General features: G+C 43.8%; 1 pseudogene; it reads right to left on the reverse strand.

Moving 5' to 3' along the window:
• Positions 1-664: 664 nt before the first annotated feature.
• The window catches only part of LOC108803409, a 25,730-nt pseudogene continuing 11,085 nt past the window's right edge, over positions 665-15,309 (reverse strand).

The raw sequence follows: 15,309 nt of genomic DNA on the forward strand, positions 1-15,309 counted from the left end.
AATAAAAATGTATCTTATTTGTGTATCCCTCGGCTGTAGATCCTCCAATCATCTCTGAATTGGTGCTGACACTGTCCTTCCTTCTGGAGGGTGACTACTTTTGTTCCCCATGGTCCCTGTGTGTGTTGTAAAGTAGTCACCGCGCCAAGCTCACTCTGGTGATGAACTACAATCTCGTGCTTAGTTTACTAATTTGTATTGAGATTGTAGTCCATCCCGGGAGTGATCTTGGAGTGGTGACTACTTTACAACACACACAAGGACCATGGAGAACATAAGTAGCCCCCCTCCAGAAGGAAGGACAGTGTCGGCACCAATTCAGAGATGATTGGAGGATCTACAGCCGAGTGATACACAAATAACATACATTGTTGTTCATCGTTACGGTACTTGAATGTATTTTTAAGATTTAACTCCGGGGGTTTAGTGTCACTTAAAGTAAGTACTTATACAGTACACTAATGTGTTCATAGTCAGAAATGCACAAAGTATATATTTTTACATCTGCTGTCATATTGAACCTTCTTCTATATTAATCCGCCGCATTTTGCTATTTACTACATAAAGGTCTTTAAAAAAAGTTTATAGCTCTAAAGTGTAAACCGTTTCTTTCTGAATTTTTTAAAGGCATTTTGTGGTTCCCAGTCACACCTCTACATGTTGCATGTATTCTCCTTTCTTATCAGTTGCGAGGCACGGCACAAATGTCATGGATCATTGGAGGAGTTGTGAATCCAACTGCAGGGGTGAGGTCTAGCTCTGCCCCGGGAGGAGCCTTGAAGGTGAAGTTTTGCAGCAATGTGGTGAAGAAGAGGAAGAGTTCCATTTTAGCCAAGTTCTCCCCGGCGCAGCTTCTCTTACCTAAAAGAAAAAAAATGCACCTTTAAGGTATAAACACACGTGCTACATTAAAATGTTATTGGGGAAAAAAAGGGTCAAGTGCGTTTTTTGGTACATGGATGGTCTTTGAGGACCCATCGGGAATAAATGAGTAGATCTTGGGTGGCAGGGCTATCAAAAACAGATTCTGCTCTTCTACACTTTGTCAGTTTCCTTTATCAAAAGCGGATATTTGAACAATATCTTGATGTGTGCATGGCATCTGTGAATGGGCAAACAAAAAAGTACCCTTGCAGTGGAGCTTCACCTGCATTGCAAGGGTTAACTGCCTGTTAAAGCAGATTTGCTTACCTAGTCCCCATTCTCCCAAAGGTCAGTGCTCTCCTCTTCTCCCTATCCACTCCAGCTGGTGGGATGTCCTTGGGCATCCTCACACTAGGTAACCTGCATTAGACATGATGGCTTCACCAATGTTTTAAAGTGGACCTAACATAAAGCATATGTAAACTCAACTTTTTTTTGTTTCAAATATTTTTGTTTGGTTGCCTGTGTCTTAATGGGAGATTAACCTTCTCTTCCTATATTATAAGCATAATAGAAAGTAAGAGCAAACCTCTTCAAAGTAAGGAAAATCCCTTAGACAGTTGTCTATGGAGCAAGTGTCCTCTTTGGAAGTGTTTCCTTCTATTGCTGTTCCAGTAGCAACTCAACTAGTATTTTTTCTCACTTTCAGTCCTGGTGGCAATGGCCATCAGCGCAAACAGAGGTGTCTCGGACAGCATTAAAAACTTGACAAAGGTTCTAATCCTTTGGCGACCAAAAGGCCTTTCCAGAACAGTGCCCTTCAGTTTTGTTAAAGATTGATCCAACTCACTGATTAAACAATGACCAGGGGTTGCCCAGTTGACAAGACAGACAGAACTCTCAGTATCACACACTCGGCATAGAGCAAAGGAGCCTTCTTAACAGCATATAGCAGATTATATAATACAATTTGTACCTGGGCACAGTATTCTTCAAGTGGCTTTACAAAAATACCAAAACACAAATGCTGCAAGGATATTAGGGAACACATCCCTATGTTGGCATTCAAGCTGAAAATTAACTCAGGCATCAGACTTTGTAAGAACGGAAGACAATACAGAACAAATATTGCACGGCTTACTTTTGGTAAAAAGTGGCCTCTAAAAGTAACATCCTGTGTAGTGGCGTGAGGAATGTTAGTCGGTATTATGTTGGAAAACCGCTGAATTTCATGTATAACGGCATCTGTATATGGCATCTCCTTCCGGTGCTCAGTCTGAGGAACAACAGATCCAATGACCTTATCTATTTCATCCTGGACATTCCCTGCAGTCAGCAATAGAAATAAAACAAAAATGTGCAATTAAAGGACTAATTAAGCCAAAAAAAGACTACTTGTTATGGTATATAATGTCAGGGCATGTTTTCATGAACGATCAGGTACTTTGGAATTGAACTACAATAGTATGTGTAATGGTTGATGGCATCCTGTGTAGCAAAGGGCTCTAAAATTCTGTTTTTTCTTTCTAAATAACAAATCCAAAATTAAAAATACCTACACCTGATTACATGTAGTTCTGAATTGAGAAAAAAATAAAAAAGGTACCCATGCAGTTGGGCTACCCCCGCATTGCAAGGGTTAGGTGCTCTTTTTTGTCTGAGGGCTGGAGTAAAGCAGATTATCTTACCTAAACCCTGCTCCCTCGACAGTCATCAATTTCCATTTCTTCCCCTCTGCTCTAGATTGATGAAGTGTCCTTCGTCATCCTTGTGTCTAATGTGGGTCTATGGAACTTGCATTAGACATGATGATGTCAGTGGAGCTCAGGGGAGAAAGGCTGCTGGGACCAGCCTAGCTGCCCAGAGGGAGCTGGTGGAAGTTGGAATAGGATAGGTTTTAGCGAGGCACCGACTCCGATACAAGTATAGGTATCGATGCCAATACCGAGTATTTGGGTAAGTACTCGTACTCACCCAAATGCTCTGATACCTTCCCTTATACCGGAACTTCTAGTCAGAGGAAGATTTCCTCTGACCTGCAGTGCCGTAGGGGAATATGGGGCCAGTTTCCTGTGCGATCAGGAAGCCAAGCAGCAAGCAATGACCCGCCTCCCAGCTTCCTGATTGCTCAGGAAACCAGACACACATAAGATATACAGCTATGCACTTCCTGTGCCTAGGCACTCATTTGCATACAGTATAGCCTTATAGCCAGGGCCGGATTTCCCACAAAACCAACCAAGGCCCGACCTTGGGGCAGCAGGGAGTAGAGGGGCAGCAGGGGTGTGGAATTTCCGATGCCTGGGACCGGGTGCCGGGCAGGTAGTTATTTCCTACATTTAGCCCTGCTTTGGGCAAGCAGAGCTAAATGTATAGAGGGGAGGTTGCTGCTTGTTTTGTATAAGTGATCTCGGTGATCCTTGCAGGTCTGCCATTCTCCATTGCGGGAGGAGGGGGTTTGGTGGTTAGGGGGGCGCATTGAGAAACCTGACCTTGGGGCAGCAGAGAGAGTAAATCCAGCCCTGCTCATAGCTGTGTACCTGTAGAATGAGATCATCTAACGTACTGCTGCCTCTGACTGCTAGTCTCATGGTAACATATAATAGACAGTGGACTTGAAAAAGCTCTGCTATGAATAAACACATGATGATAAAAAATAATGCAATATGCAAATCATTGGTTTAGTTTATATGGCTAGTAGATGGATTGTATTTATTGCAAAGAAACATATCCAGCTATGGCTGGGTGAACTTGCACTGCATAGATGGTTTACAGTAAAGGAATTTTATAGTGCTCTACTTGGCCATGATATGCATGTCCCTTCTCTAGGTGATGTTTTAGGTTAATTTTATTTGTTTAACAGTTTCTCAACTAATGTTTTATATCTTTATTAAAGCCAGAGGGGGCTTCACTGACCAGACTATATCACCTATAGAAGAGATATCACATTAAGTTGGACTGACAGCATTATGAAAAAAAAATCACCAGTGTTCTTACTTTGAGTCTCTGGATATTTCATCATTAGCAGAAGCCCCCATCTCAAAGTCGTTGAGGTAGTTTCCATTCCAGCAGTAAACAGGTTGGTAATGAGGGATGTTAAATTTTCATTATGGAAGTATGTAGGAGAGTCAGCCTTCTCCTGGAAAAAAAGAAATAAACTGTTCCTTCATGGTAGCAGAGGCAAAGAGGCAGTTTTTTATTTTATAGTTACTGTGCCACATAATGTTTTCAGCATTAGAATCACAGTTATCACTAGAGGGATCACCAGTGGAAGGAGGCCCTAATTCCTCTATACAGATCTTTAGTTATCACTAGAGGGATCTCCAGCAGGAGGAAGGAGGTCCTGATTCCCCATATAGATATTTAGTTATCACTAGTAGGATCCCCAGCAGGAGGAAGGAGGTCCTGATTCCTCTATACCAGGGGTCTCAAACTCAATTCCCTAGGGGGCCACTTGACAATTTTTTTTCTCCCATGGGGACCGCTTGCCAAATTTCATACTTTAAAATAAAATTTAACTACATCCGGTTTGGTACTACGGACCCCAATATACTAGGGATGCACCGATACCGATACTAGTATCGATGCTGATGCCTAGTATATGGGCGAGTACTCATATTCACCCAAATGCTCCGATGCCTAGCCCGATACTTCCTGTATTAGGAAGCCGGGCAGCGCGTCATTACACGCTGCCCGGCTTCCTGCTTGAAAGCCGGGCGCTGGCCAATCAGGAAGCCGGGAAGCCAGCTTCATGCTTCCTCGTCACCTCATGATCGTCACCAATCAGGAAGCCAGGCCTCGCGTCATTACATGGCACTCGGCTTCCTGATTGGCCAGAAAGCCAGCTCTATGCTGCCTCGTCACACAGTGACGAGAAGCATGGAGACGGCTTCCCTGCTAATCGGGAAGCCAGGTGTCAAGAAATTAACATGCTACCTTGCTTCCCGACTAAACAGGAAGCCAGGTGGCGAGTCATTACACGCCGCCTGGCTTACCAATAAATCCTTTAGTCCAGCGTTCAGCGAAGACACCGGCCAAAAGGATCCAAGCCGCCAAGGAAGCAGCTATGTGGTCTGCATTCGACAGGTTGAGAACCACTGGTCTAGAACAACTACATAACATAAATGGTTAACCTCTTTCTGCTCATGATGAGGGAGCATGGAGCTGACTTCCCGGTCAATCAGGAAGCCGGGCGTGGCGTCATTACATGGCACTCGGCTTCCTGATTGGCCAGAAAGCCAGCTCTATGCTGCCTCGTCACACAGTGATGAGAAGCATGGAGACGGCTTCCCTCCTAATCGGTAAGCCAGGTGTCAAGAAATTAACATGCTACCTGGCTTCCTGACTAATCAGGAAGCCAGGTGGCGAGTTATTACACGCCGCCTGGCTTCCTGAACGAGACTTCCGGTATTCGGTATCGGCGAGTACCGGAAAAAAAAAATATCGGTACTCGTACTTGATACCGAAAAACCGGTATCGGTGCAATAAAATAATTCCCAGTCTTCCCCCCCGCACGTTAAATAAAATACACAGCCCCCTCTCCTGATGACCTTGTTGAAGGGAGGAAGCTGTGAGCCATGATCATTGATCACTGGTGATCTAGTGGTGGATTGGAAAGGTCTGCTGCAGACCTTACCAATCAATCCTTTCGTCCAGCGTTCAGCGAAGACACCGGCCAAAAGGATCCAAGCCGCCAAGGAAGCAGCTATGTGGTCTGCATTCGACAGGTTGAGAACCACTGGTCTAGAACAACTACATAACATAAATGGTTAACCTCTTTCTGCTTGACAAGGAAGGCATCAATTAGATTTCTTTGGTCATTAATATCCAGCTGATCCTTGTACTTTGTGAAGGTTCCTGTAATGAACTGATGCATCTCCTTGGTATTTTCAATCACAGTTTTGTGACTTCCTGGTAGCCAGCTCATTATGTAATGAAAGGTATTGTAGAGCTGGAGGAGACCAATAATAAAAGGAGAAAGAAACAGTAGAAAGAAAATCAGTTACTTTGAAGCTAATAGGCAAATAGCAAATACACAAATGAAATTAGCTCCCACATAATTCAATTACAATTTAATTCAAGCAGTGTATGGACTTGAATTTAACTTGATATCCACCCCTTTAATTTCCATTAAGAGCCAGTCAGATGTGCTGCAATACTAATGTGGGCGTCATCCTCCAGGCCCCCCCTAGACACACCACTGGAATAGTTTAAGTTCTGGGGGCTTGTAGGTCTGTCTGTGCCACCCTGATTTTATTTCCAGGCTGTGAACATTCAGTCTGTAGCCTTGGGGTCTGTCTTTGGGGTCTTGTAGCATCTTCAGGTATGGGGCTAGTTTGAAGTCTCTGTGTAGTGACTCTCTTACCTTCCCGCTCAACCTTCTTCTGTGATCTCTTTCTCTTCCCCATCTCTCCGCTCTCCCTCTCCCACCTACTCCCTGTCGGTCCACGCTCTTTCTTATTGTGCTGGGGGTTATCTTTGTGCTGGGGGCTATTTTATTACTGGGGGGGGGGGGTTATTGCAGTGTTTGGTGCATATTGCGCTGGTGTTGTTGCTTGCCCTAACACTTGCCAGGGGTAACACTGTGCTGTATGTTCTGACCTACGCCCTGTATATTGTGCAGTATATTCTGTACGTCAAACCTTTACATTATGCACATACTCAGATCATGCTCTGCTCATACAGAGTGTTGTTTGGAGTGATGTACACTCTATACCGCACATTCTATACTTTGCACCTCTCTACTTTCTATATGACAAAGCCCACAATGCTCCCTTCCGTACACTGTGCTTTCTTTACATTTCTTCACAGCTTTTGGTATGTCCCATACTGCACACTGTTTGCCTGTATGCACCCTGCCTTCAGTGTTTGCCCTGCCGCAGTCTATTGTCCACAGTCTATTGTTCTTAATTGCCAAACAAAAGATTACATACATGATTATGATTCCTCCTGAGCCCAATCGGAAACACTTTTTCTAGTACTAGTACTAGAAAAAGGGGCATGCTATAATAGAATCAAGGTATAACTGAACATTACATGTCACAACTTTAAATCAACATACCGCGACCATAGGAGATCCAACCAGTCTTACGTTTTCATTAATTAAATTCATCAATCTCAGAAATACTGGATCTTCATAGTTAAAGCGATGGCCCAGCAAGATGGACACAATGATATTGGCCACGGCAGCATTCACTATCATGGTGTTTTCAAATGGTTTATCTGAAATTAGAATAATTAGATAATTATTAGGGCTCCATTGAGGTGGAAAATAAAGTCGTAATATAAATCTGGATACAGTTTTTGTCAAGTTTTTTTCAATTAAAGGTTCATAACGTTTTCGGCTATTTAAATAAAATATTTATTAGAGAAAAAAATGTGTACATTTATACTCAGTATTTCGTAGAGAGCGAGCATAGCAGATCGATGTCAAACTTTTTTCTTATTGAAACTCTGAACTGCTAACTGAACAGAGCAGGCTGGGGGGGAGGGATGTTGGGCTTGCGAATCATTGCTCTGGTGTGACCATCAGCTGTGCCTGTAAATTTGATCTTGAGCTATTGAGCTTTGTAAACACTTTTCAACGGAGCAACTAAGTATAGATAAGTTACTGCAAAAGGCGCCTACAGTTTCACCTACACACATCACTGCGCAACGCATTAGTGTATTGTGACTTCTGATGGTGTCAGAATTCTTTATTTGCTTTGGGGTTATAATTTTGGAGATACAGTCAATTGTAGTGGGATTTTTCCATTCAATAATTACGCTGGTGCCTGGCTTCAGAGAAGCAGCTACTCCTCGTCTTATCCAATAGCATTACCAGTATTTCTATTTATTGGAGCTGATAGAGCTTTGATATATAGGTATTTCAGCCTCCTGAAATGGACAATGCATGTGGCTTTGTGATAAGGCAGATGGGGATCATCAAAATAACAAAAGTACTCTTGGAAAAGTGACACTGAATGATGAATGGATGCTTGAGGGTTGTTATCCCCTGGGTCAGCCCAAGCCCCCTACTGGTATTTAATGCCCACAATTGTATAGGAATGCAGCTTGCATGCTGGGGTGTGGGCACTGGCAAGGGATCGATCCTTCTTCCTGTGCAGATGGAAGAAGATCCCTCTTCCATCTGCATGAAACCTAACCCACAAGCTGGAACAATGCTTTCCTTTCATGACCTCTTAAAGTATTTCTGGGCTCTACAAGCAAGAATGTGATTTGCTGAGACCTGCTTGATGGGAGAGTTCCAAGGGGAGAGAAAAAGGCCCTGGCATGTGTGAGTAAGTGAGAAGGATGGAGCTAGCCAAATGATTGAGACTCCAACTCTTACCGCTACCTCCCCATCCAAATTCCCTCTTAAATTTGCCCTAATTGTAATTACAGGGTTATTCACAAAAGGGTGAAGAGTTTGGAGAAGGCAGGAGAAGTGACATAGAGCTGACCTAAAAGGAACTGTCAGGAGGCTGATCAGGGCAGTGCGGGGGGGAAGAGAGCTTTCAGGTGGTCGAGGGGAGTGGTGCAAGGAGGAGAGCTCAGCTCTGGCACAGGGGGTGGAGCAGTCAGGATGGAGAGCGGAGCAAAACACTGAGTGATCAGTTCCTGTTCATTTATGAATGGGGCTTAGTAAATATTTACTATCTGCTTATTTTATGAATGATCAGGAAGCAATTCGGTACAGAGGCTTCCTGTTCATTCATCTTCAGATTGTGAATGAACAGGAAGCCCCTGCACTGAGAGCTTGAGTGCTGGGGCTGCAGAAAGAGAGATTTAGGACTTTGTCTATTTTAAAAGAGAAATATCAGAAGCCTCTTTAGACCCCTGATATTTCCCCAAAGCCCCTAACAGTCAATAAACAAATATAAAATAATTACAAAATAATTAAAACATTTTTTAAAAGTTGGAAAAAAAGTCATTTTCGGTTTTGGTCTGAAAAATTTTGACATTTTGGTTTCAGTCTAAAAATTTTCTTTCTGTTCATCCCTATCTTCTATCCATCCTCAACTACATAAAAAAAGGTTTTGTCTAAAGATCCAGAACAACCCAACAAAAAAGTCAGTACCAGTGGCAAGGAACTAACCATTGAAGGATTTAAACTTGTTCACCAAACATTCACACTCTTCTAAAATCTTGTTTTCAAGGGTTTTCTTCCCCATCCCGAAGTCTCTTAGTGTTGAAAGAGTAAATCGTCTCATCACTTTCCAGTTTTCGCCATGAGAAAAAATAACACCTGAAAGGAAACTAGAAAAACAAAAATACATAAGGACAAGTATTGAGCAATGATCAATGATGCGGCTAAACCGATAATCATATTTCAAGTTGTTGATGGTCAACTGAACCATTTTCTGAGTTCATCTATTTCTCACGGAGGGAGAGGTTCATGTAAAGACACGTGAAGGCACATGAAAAGTCATACTTCGTGTGCATGTGCAGCACAGCCCTATTCATTCCTAAGGGTAACTGGTATTCTGCAGGATGGCTGGAATAGGGCTATCCCATAAAAAGGAATGGAGAGTGGGTGGGAATGCGGGGGACATTAAGAAGAGGGGATGACAGGGAAGTTTAAAAAAAAAAAGCTATGCGGTGGCAGGCAGGGCTGTACTGTGAGGATAGCTGGGATGGGGAGGAACGTAAATATTTAACATGGCAGTTGGTGGGAGGATTCAGTAAAAGACAAGTTCACTGAAAGAGAATTAGTCCTTTAAGTGCCTGTATGCATAATATACAGTATATGTATGTATATGTATAAGTATAGAATATGTCTACCAGTTACAGGTATTTATAATCTTCCAGAAGAGATTATTCACTGCCTGTCCAAAAAAAAAGTCAAACACTCTAATATTTAGTTGGACCTCCTTTAGCTCTGATTACAGGACACATTCACCATTTCCTCCTGGGACTACAGCTCGCAGCATGCAGCAGGCCAACGCTCTGCAGCTCCCTCCCGCGTTGTTTGATATAACCATGTTCTAACCACTGAGCATCAGCTAAGTCCAGGGGCGGACTGGGCCGGGGGGCAGGGTGGCAATTGCCCCCCAGGCCTCTCTGCTGCCTTCAAAAACGGCCGCTGCCCGCGGCCGTCAAGGGGCCCGCCACTGGCCCCCGCTAAAAGAATCTTCCGGCCGCCGGTGCAGCGGCTCCCTCCGCCGCCACGTACAGAGTGCAGAGCCGCTACAGATGCGGTTCTGTACTCGGCGGCCGCTCGCTCCTCAGGGCTGACCTCTGGAGGCCCCCACGGGCTGCCCTCTACAGTGCCTGATTAGATCCAGCCAGCGCGGATAGCATCGGTATGCGATCCGGGCTGGCTGGATCAGGCACTGTAGAGGGCAGCCCGTGGGGGCCTCCAGAGGTCAGCCCTGAGGAGCGAGCGGCCGCCGAGTACAGAACCGCATCTGATGGGGACAACAACACATCAGCTGCCGGCCGGGTGCATGTGGCTGAGAGGTGGTGGAGGGAGCCACTGCAGCTGCGGCCACAGCAGCCCCCCCAGGGTTGTACTTGCCCCCTGGGCTAAAAGTTGCCAGTCAGCCCCTGGCTAAGTCCATATACCCTGAGACAGGGTGGGAGGAGACTTGCCTCTAATTTCCCTCTCCTTCTGCTCACCATAAAACTTTAGCATACCTGCGGATGGAAGAACAAATCCCACTGAACTTTCCTGTCCATTTCAGTTATAGGTCAGTGTGGTCCTCACATGTCTGCTCTGCTCTCCTTCTGGCCAATCACAAAGCAAATGGCACAATGCTTCATTGTGTTATTGGCCCGGATGAGAGTGGAATGAAGATGCAACCTCAACGTTGAGGTCTATGAGACCTGCAGTGGTACAGCTGGAGCAGGCACAGAGGTCCAGTGAGATCTGGACTTCCACCCACAGGTATATTGAAGATTTATGGTGAGAAGAAGGAAGATCTATTATGGACAGGGGTGTCCCTAGCCTTTATTCTGCCTCAGGTGTCTGGGATGGTGGGGGTAAGGGGTGGTCATGCTGAATGGTGCATAATCAGTGGGGGTGCCTGGGAAGCTGCAAAAGAGCATAACTTTGGCTTCCCATCCAATCAGGAAGCTGGGAGGTTGGTCATGACCACCTGCCAGACTCTCTTCTACATTAATGTACCCCTGCTGGAAGAGGAAAGGGACAATTGAAGAGATAGGAATCTATGATGCCTCAGGTTGGTGTATGTATGTATATTATATATAAATACAGTATCTCTCTCTCTCTCTCTCTCTCTCTCTCTCTCTACACCCTTATCAGGGCCTGTGCTAGGTTTCCTGCCTACACAGGCAAGGTGCATTTTTTAACAGTAAGATCGGTAGTTTCATAGGACTTTTTCAGCCATGTACAAGCAGTGATCTCAATACGCTAGTCAGTGGAAAGAAACAGGCCTAAACCTCGGTATAAGTAGTGAATGCGACATAAAATAACAAAAAATAAATAAGAAAGAGAGGAAGAGAGAGGGGAAGGCATAGAGTACCATGCCTATCCCTCAACACTGCCTGAGGTATGAACTGCGCTTAGATATTATAATTATCTGGTAGGGGATAAGAATAAGAAGCTAAACATGTAGGGGGGAGGGAAGGACAAAACTATGGAAAGGGTCTATGTAATTTGCCATATTACCTAAATGTAAATTAGACTTTAAAGTAAAACTAGTCAGTATATGGTACACTGTTAGACAGAGACTTGCACCAGCAAGTGTAGGTCAAATAAATATTTGCAGTCTACATTTTAGGAAAAGGCTGAGCTAGGGGACGAAATCGGTGAGGGTAGCTATAAACGACAGGCAGTAGGACCTGGTTGGATATCATGTGGTACGTATATTACATCTACGGTCTTTCACCAGTATAACCAGTTGGCATTACATTTATCCCATTTGAAATGGGCTTTTGCATGGAGCATTTCAAAGTGGGCATTGGGTATTCAGTATTTCGATAACAACATATAAACTAGGGGTTTCTACTCGCTTCCAATGTCGCGTCAGAGCTAATCTGAAGGCTATAAGTGTGTGAAAAACAAAAGGTACGTTGGTTGGGGGGCCAAAGCTCTATACCAATGACTAATAGTGCTAACTGAGGTGATGGAGAGCAAGCAAGGTGTGTCACAGAAGAAATAAATCTAAATAGAGCAGCACAAAATGGTTTCAATGTAATACAGTACCACCAGATGTGGGTCAAAGAGCTAGTTTTTCCACAATGCCACCAACAATAGGAGGAGGAACTTGGGAGAATCTTAGCTAACCTTTGTGGTTTGTAATATCATTTATGGAATATTTTTTGAAGGGACTCCCAATGTGTGATACAATTAGATGGTTTTAGAGGCCATTCAATAGCTTTATGCCATAGGGTAGGGGGTAGCGTAAAATTTAACTCCTTCTCCCACCACTCCATAGATGGAAGTTTCTCAAAAGTTTGTGGTCCAGCAAGGAGTTTATAGAAGAAAGAGATGCCCTTACGGAGGGGATTAGAAGTTTTGTAGAAAGAGATAGTTCTTCTAATAATGTGGATGCCCTTAACTTTTGCAGAGGCCATGAAATGTTGGATCCTGAGGAATTTATAAAATTATTTAGGGGAGATGGAGAATCTCTTAGAGATCTCTTCAAAGGAGAGTGGAGATCCTTTGTCGTGCAGTTTGTCCAAATGAGTCAAGCCCATATGCATCCAAGGGGTTAGGCAGATGTCGTAAATGATGATATCCAGAGAGGAGAGACGTATTTTTTGGAGGAGAAAGTTATCGGTTACAGAGGAAGGTGAGCCCAGAGATGGCCAGACTCTATTGGTAGCTGTGACCGTGTCCAAGAAGGGTTTGTTAGGAGTGAATTGTAGAAGGAGGGCACACAACAAAGAAAGAAAATCTGTTTTAGAAGCAGTGCATTCAATTTGTTTCCAGGGTTTGTTGGAGGAGGTATTTCACCACTGGCTGGTTTGATCCAGGATGAAGGGTTTATAATATATTTTTGTATATCTGGCGCCCCTAAGCCTGCATGTGATGTTGGAGTATATATACACTTCTTAGGAATCCAATGTTTTTTCCCTTCCCACATATAGGAGTCTAGGATTCGTTGCAGGTTCAGTAGGTAAGAAGGTAAGATGGGAATGGGCAATGCTCGAAAGAGATATAGAATATGAGGTAGGACAAAATTTTAAGCAAAGAAATCCTGCCTGCCCATGACATGGTGGGGCTATGTAAGTTTTTGCATAACGTTTTAATCTTATCAAGGAGAGGTATGTAATTCAAGGTGAATAATCTGGAGGTAGGAGACGTCAAGGATATACCCAGATAGCTAATCGTGTCGGATTCGGCCCATGAGAAGGACGTGACCAGGGCAATGGCTCTCTTCTCAGATGTAGAAAGATTAATTCCTAGCATTTGAGACTTACTGTCATTAACTTTGTATAGTGAAATTTTACCAAAGGAGGTAAGAATATTTTGGATAGCCGGGAGCTAAGAGGAGGCATGATGGAAATAATGACATTGTCAGCGTATAGGCCTATTTTATGTTCGTGTGAGCCTATTTGGATCCCACTGATGTGTGGGCAGGTACGAATCGCCATAGCTAGGGGTTCCATACTCTATCAAACTCTATCAAAAGCCTTTTCCGCATCTAGGGAAAGTAGTAGGGAAGGCGTTTTGACATGTGCAGCCCATTGGAGGAGGTCAATTAAGCTTCTGGTACCATCGAGGGCTTGTCTCCCATAGACAAATCCAACCTGGACGGGATGAACCATTTGAGGGAGGATTTGGACCAATCGGTTGGCTATTTAGCATAAATTTTAACATCGGTATTTAGCAGGGAAATGGGTCTATAATTGGCTGGTTGATTGGTTGGTCTCGGAATGGTCACTATAAGGGCCTCTAGAGATTCCTTCAGGAAGCCACCCGAGGAGGCTGCTTTATTCATTAATTTGCATAAGTGTGGCGTTAATGTCAAGGAAAATGATTTATAGTACTCAGAGCTATAGCCATCGGAACCAGGGGATTTATGTAGCGGAAGGTCAGATATAACTTTATCAATTTCTGGGATGGAAAACAGGGGGATGAGGGAATCAAGCATAGCAGTTGATATCTTGGGTAGATTTAGAGAATTTAGGAATACTTGAATGACATCCTCGCTTGGTTCATGGTTATCGGGAGAATCTTTCAGGTTATATAGAGAAGAGTAGAAGTTGCCAAAACAGTTTGCAATATTTAGTGGGTTAGTGAGGCGTTTGCCAGAGGCGTCTGTCAAGTATTTCATTTTGTTGGTTTCAGTACGTTGCTTAAATTGCCTAGCAATGAACGCACCTGCCCCATTGCCTTGGGAGTAGAATTTGAGTTTTGTTTTTTTCAACATGAAATCATATTGGGAGGTTAGCAAAAGAGTTAATTGGTGGCGTAGAGATCTAAGAGTTTGAGTAGTTGTAGTGTCTGGGTTTTGTTTATTAGTAGATTCCAATATTTGTTAGACATGTGCGATTTGTTTCCTTACGAATCGAAGTTCGTACGAATTTTCCTGAAATTCGTAAATTCGGAAGCATCCGAAATCCGAATTGCAGTTTCCGAATTATATCCGAAATACGAAATTCCATTAACGAATTTCGGATCCGAATTTCTTTGAAACAGGAACTAATATTACCCCTGTAAATGAGGTTGAACAACATGACAAGATTTTTTTTTTAATCCGAAATACGGATCCGCTGCTGCTGAGGGTTGCATTACAATACACAGGCAGGAAATACGAAATTCCGTTGGTAGTTTTTTTTTAAATCCGAAATTCGGATACGGAATCCGTTAACGGAATTCGTATTTCATTTTCGTTGACCAATCAGAGGTTTTCTCTTCTGCTGCTGAGAGTTGCATTACAATACAGGCAGGAAATACGAAATTCCGTTGACGGGCAGGGGGAGTGTAACCGCAGCCACACTCCCCCTGCCCGCAGTGCGATTGGACACGTGGAAAAACATTGCCTGCGTTCTGTTCCACTGCAAATCAAAAAATGCTCCATGCTCTAATTTTTTTTTGCGTTTGCAGTGGAACGGAACGCAGGCAATGTTTTGCCACGTGTCCAATCGCACTGCGGGTGGATGGGCGTGGTTACGGTTCTATTGACTTCAATGCAGCGCCACGTGCCCTCGTGCCCCAGAATGAAGGGGGAAGTTTTGTGAGTGATTGCGGTGTGTTCTGTAACGCAACGCAATTGGTGTAAACAAGCCCACAGGAGTTCATAGAAGCCTAGGGATTGTCCAGAGATTAGCAATTTCTACTTCTCACATACAGTGGGGCGAATTTATCAAACTGGAGCAGACAGAATCCGGAGCGCTTGCCAATGGCAACCAATCAGCATCTCTCTTCTGTTTGCTCAGTTGAGATTTGAAAATGAGAGATAGAAGCTGATTGGTTGCAATGCAAATCTGCTCCAGTTTTGATAAATTCCCCCCAATATGTTACCACTGACACCAATAAACTTTTCCGCTATC

This window comes from Nanorana parkeri, unplaced genomic scaffold, assembly GCF_000935625.1.
Source record: "Nanorana parkeri isolate BGI_ZX_2015 unplaced genomic scaffold, ASM93562v1 scaffold3700, whole genome shotgun sequence".
Taxonomy (NCBI): Eukaryota; Metazoa; Chordata; class Amphibia; order Anura; family Dicroglossidae; genus Nanorana; species Nanorana parkeri.